Raw genomic sequence first — 9,679 nt, 5'->3', positions numbered from 1 at the left:
ATCTCCCCCTGTCTAGAATGCATCATCAGTCTACCATTAAATCATACCTCGTTACAAGTCCATCTCAACCGATCACTCCACCCACTTTCTGTCATCCTTTAACTCAGAGGCAAGTCAATTTAGAGGCAGGCTCTCTTTCTTAGAGGAAAGCATCAAAGGCAGCAGTCAGCTCGCATGTGTAACTATTACCTCAATAGACATACAGTAGAATGTTGCCATACGGCAAGCGCTTGTTATCTGACACATGCACAAAGCTGCAGGGAGGATGGGCTCAAATGGCTCTGAGCACTATGGGACTTAACATCTATGGTCATCAGTCCCCTAGAACTTAGAACTACTTAAACCTTACTAACCTAAGGACATCACACACATCCATGCCTGAGGCAGGATTCGAACCTGCGACCGTAGCAATCGCGCGGCTCCGGACGGAGCGCCTAGAACCGCTAGACCACCGCGGCCGGCGCAGGGAGGATGGGGCGGAGACTGAGGAACAGTTACAAGGTGCATAGGGGCTGCCTAAAAACCACATTGGAGCCTGACTGCATCAGATAGATTCGAAAAAGATGACTGGTTGCGAGATATGATAGTGCCATGAATATGATTCACTAGTGGCTGTAATCAGTAATAGACATCTCCAAAGGATCCAAGACAGATATGCGGATGAATGGAAAGAATTGATTTCAAATTTCTGACAGTATTTTAACCAGAAAGCCTGGCCCTATAGATCTGAAAAGCCAGTGTATTTGTCATAGGGTTTTCTACATTTATTATGACCACAATCTAGCGTTGCATGTTTTTAAGGCATTCGTCGCATAGCACACCATCTACTGTATGCGATCATTCTCAGTCAACTATCTATTACCCTCCCTCGCCTCTTACCCAGTGGGCACATCGCAGAACCTGTGCATCGAGATATGATGCGTTATACATAATGGAGAAATATCTAGCGCAGGTACGAGGGAGCTGCCAATGCCAGCTTCAAAACATTTTCTTTAGCCTAATCACTTTCTAAATTCGGTGATTTTATTACGAATTCACACCGCTGGCGATGTGCACCCTGCACTTTCTGTCTGTTAATACACACATCCCAGTGATCATCATCTATATTCAATATCACAGTACTTGTGCTGAAACCATTCGAAAGTAATACCATACCTCGATTTATAAAGCCTGTATGGTTTTTAACATGGATATCGTTACCGATACCTTCGTGCGCCGTTAGAACCAAGACTGCTTGTAACAGTAAAATAGCCGTTGCAGTCGCGTTTTCTTAATAGCTGGTCGCTTGTAAGACGATTACGCCCCTGTCCCTAAGACACACTGATACCACTCGGAAGAAAAACAAATGACGCATGTCCATCCATCGTTGATTTTCACTCAATATTGTTTGGTATCACCAGAATTCAGTTATTGTGGAAGTATTATACTTAGTAGGGAATATTTAAGAGATTCGATGTGATCAGTAGGCTTATAAAGTATGTGCACTGTGGTCAGTGTTCTGATATGTGCAAAGAAAATGACTATGTCCTGCCATAAGGAAGGTATGGATTTGACGTGGAAATTCGCTGTAGCCGTACAGGGGATGAAATGTTTTTTATGTGGAAAATTATGTTCAGTCATAATAAGGATATAGATATTTAAATTTCCAGAGCCACAGTCGTCCTGTCCGCAGCTCGTGGTCGTGCGGTAGCTTTTTCGCTTCCAACGCCCAGGTTCCCGGGTTCGATTCCCGGCGGGGTCAGGGATTTTCTCTGCTTCGTGATGACTGGGTGTTGTGTGATGTCCTTGGGTTAGTTAGGTTTAAGTGGTTCTAAGTTCTAGGGGACTGATGACCATAGATGTTAAGTCCCATAGCGCTCAGAGCCATTTTTTTGAACCACAGTCGTCCAGAGGGGGTATGTCCGATACTTCGCTCATTGTCCAATGTCGTCAGATTGAGACAGCGATGATAATATTCAATTGCAAGTACAGTGATAAAATATATGTGACTGGTCTCCTAGGACGATTCTGACTGGGATGTGGGAGCGCACGTTTCTCATTTCCGGCTTACAGTGGGAGCCATCCGAACTGGACGGGCTGGACTATAAGAATGCAGCAGACCTAACCCTGTCGCCCTCTAGCTGGGTGAATAACGAACTAATACTGAGTACGTGTTGGGCAGCCTTTGTGACTGACTGTGTTCTCTGTGGAAATTTGAGAAGATACGATATTGGTATGTTTTTGCGCTGGACAGCTATTCCCTCCCATGTAAATTGTCCGATTGGCTGCGTCTACTGCTAGAACGAAGTCCTCGGGTTAAAAAGGATGTAAGAAAGGAATGTAGTCTTTCGCCATTACTGTTCAATCTGTACAACGAAGAAGCAATGATGGAAATAAAAGAAGGGTTCCATAGAGGAATTAAAATTCAAGGTGAAAGGATATCAATGAGACGATTCGCTGATGACATCGCTATCCTCAGTGAATGTGAAGAGCAATTACAGGATCTCTTGAAAGGAATGAATGGCCTAATAAGTACAGAATATGGACAGAGAGGAAATCGAAGAAAGATGAAAGTAATGAGAATTAGCAGAAATGAGAACAGTGAGAAACTTAATATCAGGATTGATGGTCACGAAATGTAGATGAAGTTAAGGATTTCTATTAACCAACAAGCAAAATAACCAATGATGGACAGAGCAAGGATGACATCAAAAGCAGATTGGCGCTGACAAAAAGGGCATTCCTGTCCAAGACAAGACTACTATTATCAAACATAGGCCTTAATTTGAGGAAGAAATTTCTGAGAATCTACATTTGGAACACAGCATTGTATGTTAGTGAAACACTGAGTGTGGGAAAACTGGAACAGAAGAGAATCGAAGAACTAAAGATGTGGTTCTACTGTGAATGCTGGAAATTAGGTGGACTGCTAAGGTAAGGAATGAGGAGGTTCTGTTCCAAACTGGAGAAGAAAGGAATATGTGGGAAATACAAGAAGAGGGCACAGGATGACAGGGCATCTGTTAAGGCATGATGGAATGACTTCCATGGTACTGGCAGCAATATTGGGGTAAGGGGGGTTAAACTCCAAAGTACCGTTATCCAAGACGGCGGCGATGACATCATCAACTGACGTCAGTTGATGAGTTCATCCAAGATGGCGACTGCGACATTAGTTGATGACATCATCTAAGATGGCGTCCGTGACGTCAGTTGATGATGCCATCCAAGATGGCGGCCGTGAGAAGGGTGTTCTACACCAAAATACCGTTATCCAATATGGCGGCGATGACGTCGTCCAAGATGGCGGACTTTGGCGGGAAGTTTGAATTTTGGCTGGAAGGTAGGCCAACTGGGCTACCTCCACTAACATAACCACCTCCCCTCCCCCAGAAAAATGGCGAGAAGTTAAAATTCCAACAAGATAATGCATCACACCACGGTTATCTCTACTAACCTAAGAAAATGGCGGGAAGATAGACCACTTTGGCTACCTCCACTAACCTAACTCATCCGACCGCCAACTCGTTCTATGAACTGGCGCCCAGTTTGAATTTTTGCTGTGAAATATGTCAGTTGGGGTATCTCTACCAAACTAAGAAAATATTGGGTAAGAAAGGGTATTAGACTACCTCCAATAACTTAAGTCACCCGGCCGCCACCTCTTCCTAGGGATTGGTGGGAAAATGACGCAGCCTGCACTGGACTGCTGGAGAGAGGCAGGAGTGTACTTTATTTATTTTGGAACAATTTATTTAGGGGTGGATTTTGAAAGATAGTATATTTATCACAGTGATACAGAACACACGCTCTGACATCCCACACAGCCTACAGACCTGCAAACACTCATAATTAATGCAATACGTTTATATCCAGAGAGCCAAACAACTAGTAAATCATCAAAATAATGTTGTTGTTGTGGTCTTCAGTCCAGAGGCTGGTTTGATGCAGCTCTCCATGCTACTCTATCCTGTGCACGCTTCTTCATCTCCCAATACCTACTGCAACCTACATCCTTCTGAATCTGTTTCGTGTACTCATCCCTTGGTCTCCCTCTACGATTTTTACCCTCCACACTGCCCTCCAATATTAAATTGGTGATCCCTTGATGCCTCAGAATATGCCCTACACACCGATCCCTTCTTCCAGTCAGGTTGTGCCATGAATTTTTCTCCTCAAAAATTGTATTCAATACCTCCTCATTAGTTATGTGATCTAACCATCTAATCTTCAGCATTCTTCTGTAGCACCACATTTCGAAAGCTTCTATTCTCTTCTTGTCTAAACTATTTATCGTCCACGTTTCACTTCCATACATGGCTACACTCCATACAAATACTTTCGGAAACGACTTACTGACATTTAAATCTAATCTCGATGTTAACAAATTTCTCTTCTTCAGAAACGCTTTCCTTGCCATTGCCAGTCTACATTTTATATCCTCTCTACTTCGACCATCATCAGTTATTTTGCTCCCCAAATAGCAAAACTCCTTTACTACTTTAGGTGTCTCATTTCCTAATCTAATTCCCTCAGCATCACCCGATTTAATTCGACTACATTCCATCATCCTCGTTTTGCTTTTGTTGATGTTCATCTTGTATCCTCCTTTCAAGACACTGTCCATTCCCTTCAGCTGCTCTTCCAGGTCTTTTGGTGTCTCTGACAGAATTCCAATGTCATCGGCGAACCTCAAAGTTTTTATTTCTTCTCCGTGGATTTTAATACCTACCCCATATTTTTCTTTAGTTTCCTTTACTGCTGCTCAATATACAGATTGAATAACATCGGGGATAGGCTATAACCCTGTCTCACTCCATTCTCAACCACTGCTTCCCTTTGCTGCCCCTCGACTCAAAAGTGGCATCTGGTTTCTGTACAAATTGTAAATAACCTGTTGCTTCCTGTATTTTACCTCTGCTACCTTCGGAATTTGAAAGAGAGTATTCCACTCAACATTGTCAAAAGCTTTCTCTAAGTCTACAAATGCTAGAAACGTAGGTTTGCCTTTCCTTAATCTAGCTTCTAAAATAAGTCGTAGGGTCAGTATTGCATCACGTGTTCCAACATTTCTACGGACTCCAAACTGATCTTCCCCGAGGTCGGCTTCTACCAGTTTTTCCATTCGTCTGTAAAGAATTCTCGTTAGTATTTTGCAGCCGTGACTTATTAAACTGATAGTTCGGTAATTTTCAAAAATGGCTCTGAGCACTATGGGACTTAACATCTGTGGTTATCAGTCCACTAGAACGTAGAACTACTTAAACCTAACTAACCAAAGGACATCACACACATCCATGCTCGAGGCAGGATCCGAACCTGCGACCGTAGCTCGGTAATTTTCACATCTGTCAACACATGCTTTCTTTGGGATTGGAATTATTATATTCTTCTTGAGGTCTGAAGGTATTTCGCCTGTCTAATACATCTTGCTCACCGGATGGTAGAGTATTGTCAGGACTGGCTCTCTCAAGGCCGTCAGTACTTCTAATGGAATGTTGTTTACTACCGGGGCCTTGTTTCGACTCAGATCTTTCAGTGCTCTGTCAAACTCCTCACGCAGTATCGTATCTCCCATTTCATCTTCATCTACATCCGCTTCCACTTCCATAATATTGTCCTCAAGTACATCACCCTTGTATAGACCCTACTCCGTCCACCTTTCTGCTTTCCGTTATTTGCTTAGAACTGGGTTTCCATCTGAGCTCTTGATATTCATACAAGTGGCTCTCTTTTCTCCAAAGGTCTCTTTAATTTACCTGTAGGCAGTATTTATCTTGCCCTATTGAGATAGGCCTCTACATCATTTGTCCTCTAGCCATCCCTGCTTAGCCATTTTGCTCTTCCTGTCGATCTCATTTTTGAGACGTTTGTATTCCTTTTTGCCTGCTTCATTTACTGCATTTTTATATTGTCTCCTTTCATTAATTAAATTCAATATTTCTTCTGTTACCCAAGGATTTCTACTAGCCTTCGTCTCTTTACCTACTTGATCCTGTGCTGCTTTCACTACTTCATCCCTCAAAGCTACACATTCTTCTTCTACTGTATTTCTTTCCCCCATTCCTGTCAATTGGTCCCTTATGCTCTCCCTGAAACTCTGCACAACCTCTAGTTTAGTCAGTTTATCCAGGTCCCATCTCCTTAAATTCCCACCTTTTTGCAGTTTCTTCAGTTTTAATCTACAGTTCACAACCAATAGATTGTGATCAGAGTCCACATCTGCCCCTGGAAATGTCTTACAATTTAAAACCTGGTTCCTAAATCTCTGTCTTACCATTATATAATGTATCTGATACCTTCTAGTATCTCCAAGATTCTTCCATGTGTACAACCTTCTTTTATAATTCTTGAACCAAGTGTTAGCTATGTTTAAGTTATGCTCTATGCAAAATTCTACCAGACGGCTTCCTCTTTCATTTCTCTCCCCCAATCCATATTCACCTACTACGTTTCCTTCTCTCCCTTTTCCTACTGCCGAATTCCAGTCACCCATGACTATTAAATTTTCGTCTCCCTTCACTATCTGAATAATTTCTTTTATTTCATCATACGTTTCTTCGATTTCTTCGTCATCTGCAGAGCTAGTTGGCATATAAACTTGTACTACTGTAGTAGGCATGGGCTTCGTGGCTATCTTGGCAACAATAATGCGTTCACTATGCTGTTTGTAGTAGCTTACCCGCACTCCTATTTTTTTTATTCATTATTAAACCTACTCCTGCATTACCCCTATTTGGTTTTGTATTTATAACCCTGTATTCGCCTGACCAAAGGTGTTGTTCCTCCTGCTACCAAACTTCACTAATTCCCACTATATCTAACTTTAACCTATCATTTCCCTTTTTAAATTTTCTAACCTACCTGCCCGATTAAGGGATCTGACATTCCACGCTCCGATCCGTAGAACGCCAGTTTTATTTCTCCTGATAACGACATCCTCTTGAGTAGTCCCCGCCCGGAGATCCGAATGGGGGACTATTTTACCTCCGGAATACTTTACCCAAGATGACGCCATCATCATTCAATCATACAGTAAAGCTGCATGCCCTTGGGAAAAATTACGGCTGTTGTTTTCCCTTGCTTTCAGCCATTCGCAGTACCAGCACAGCAAGGCCGTTTTGGTTAGTGTTACAAGGCCAGATCAGTCAATCATCCAGACTATTGCCCCTGCAATTACTGAAAAGGCTGCTGCCCTTCTTCAGGAACCACACTTTTTTCTGGCCTCTCAACAGATACCCCTCCGTTTTAGTTGCACCTACGGTACGGCTATCTGTATCACTGAAGCACGCAAGCCTCCCCACCAACGGTAAGGTCCATGGTTCATGGGGCAAGCCATAATACAAGTAAAGGAAAAAAATCAGAAAATTGTTATTTGTCATTGTATTCCATGGAAAGAGATTTTTGTCATTTGCTATCCGACGTCAAACTTGAAATTAAAACATGCTCAATTTTTTCTGTCGTGTAGCTGATATATTTAAACCAACTGTCTACAAAATATTTTTAATCAAATTTCTACAAGTTTTAATTACGCAGCAAGAGAAGTTCAAAGATTTAGGGCTGGAACAACTTGCTGTATATAACTGACTGTGCTGAGGTTGATGTTATAGTGGCGGAATATTCATGTAAGCGGTTTGCTCAAACGAGTGCCCATTTTGCTGAGTGCACAACTCAATGTGTTTTCTAAACGAACTACGGACGATTGTTATTGCTGATGTCACGAATACCGTCGAGCAAACGTCTCAGAAAGAGATACGTCTTTTATGTTTACCTTTATAAATGAACTATCGAACGCGGCAGTGTTTCGGAATTGCTAAATATATATGAGAATTGTATATACGTTCTAATTTCCCCTCTCCTCTCTCTCTGCCTATCTCCTCCTCTTCCCCCAACTCTTTGTCTATCTCGTCCTCCTACACCCTTTCAATGTCCATCTCCTCCTCCTCCCTAACTCTCTCCATCTCCTGCTCATCCCTCTCTCAGTCCATCTCCACTTTCCCCTTCTCCCTTTACATTTTCTCCCCTTCGCCCTCTGTGCCCATCTCTTCTTCTCTTCTCTCTCTCTCTCTCTCTCTCTCTCTCTTTACTTGAGCCTTGTTTATTGTTGTTGCAAACGAAATTGTGTTTGGGAAATGGTGTCACTTAAAATGAAAGGGTAAATCGGTTTGGGTCATTAATGCAGGGGTGGAGGAGAGATCTCTCCAGCTGCTGGATCTGTGAGGACAGTAGCTTCTCTGACAGTATTTATCACAGTTTTAATCTACGAACAGGCATGATTGCGAAGTTTAGAAAGATTCAGATTACATAGTAGTATTCTAATCGTAAGTCGATAAACCATAAATACAACATTCCTCTTTCTTCTTAAAACTGACTACGTCTAAGGAAGTAAAACAGCTCTCTGTTGCGTACGCAATTTTTGTTTAAAAGTTTGTATAATGAGGAAGAATACAATTAGTCTAATGATTTAAACGCCCTGATATCTAATTTAAAATTGAGTCCGAGAAAGAAAACGGGTCCTCACGTTTTCACAGCTCAGCATTTTCTTTCTCGTAGTCAGTATTAACAGAAAATCTGTACACTGTTGTTTAAAAAATGTATAGCCTACGTCCCTCTGAATGTTAGTAGAGTATCGGGTAGCAAGTAAAAAGGTCAAGAAATTTTCAAGATTTCTGCTACAACGATTCCTCTGTATACATTAAATATATTTATATACGACATATATCTGGAAATATACAGCCATTGTCAGTCCGAGTGCTCATTAGGTCATCGTGTAAAAATTTGAAATAAAATCGCCAACAACTTTTCGAGATTTTTGGTTACAGTGTTTCCCATTTACGTATTGCATATATATTTATTTACCATATATAATTTAAAAAGTATGTAGCTTGTGCCATCCGAAACTTTGTTAGAGTACCGTGTAAAAATGCGAAATAAATCGGTGAAGAACTTTTCGAGATCTTTACTAACAAAGTTTCCTCTTTATGTATTAAGTAACTACAGGGTGACAATTATTGAACTACATGAAAAAAACGTAAATTAGTTGCAAATCACGGCGTACACACTCTTTATTTAACATGTAAACATCACTACAGATATTGGGATTTAGGTTATGACATGTTCGATATGCCTGCCATCATTGGCGATGATGTGGCGCAGACGAATAGAGAAATTCTTCATGACCTGCTGATGTGTTGGAACATCGATGCTGTCGATGACCTCTTGAATGGCTGTTTTCACTTCAGAAATGATTTTAGGATAATTGCTGTACACGTTGTCTTTAACATAGCCCAACAAAAAGGAGTCGCATGTGTTCAGATCCGGAGAATGCGGCGGCCAATCGAGGCCCATGCCAGTGGCCTCTGGATAACCCTGATCGAGAATGGCGGTCCCTAAAGTGTTCCTCCAGGACATCACTCTCCAGCTTCGACGGGGTCGAGCACCGTCTCGCATGAATCACATCTTGCCGAAATCAGGGTCACTTCGGATAATGGGGATGAAACCATCTTCCAAAAGCTTCACCTACCGTTGGGCAGTAACCGTGCCATCAAGAACTATCGCACCGATTATTCCGTGACTGGACATTGAGCACCACAGTCACCTGTTGAGGGTGAAGAGACGTCTCGATCGTGAAATTCGGATTCTCAGCCCCCCAATTGCGCCAGTTTTGCTTTTTGACGAACTCATCCAAATGAAAGTGGGA

The sequence above is a fragment of the Schistocerca serialis genome, chromosome 1 (assembly GCF_023864345.2).
Source record: "Schistocerca serialis cubense isolate TAMUIC-IGC-003099 chromosome 1, iqSchSeri2.2, whole genome shotgun sequence".
Taxonomy (NCBI): domain Eukaryota; kingdom Metazoa; phylum Arthropoda; class Insecta; order Orthoptera; family Acrididae; genus Schistocerca; species Schistocerca serialis.
The sequence above is the reverse complement of the archived record's forward strand: the minus strand, read 5'-3'. Positions refer to the sequence as shown.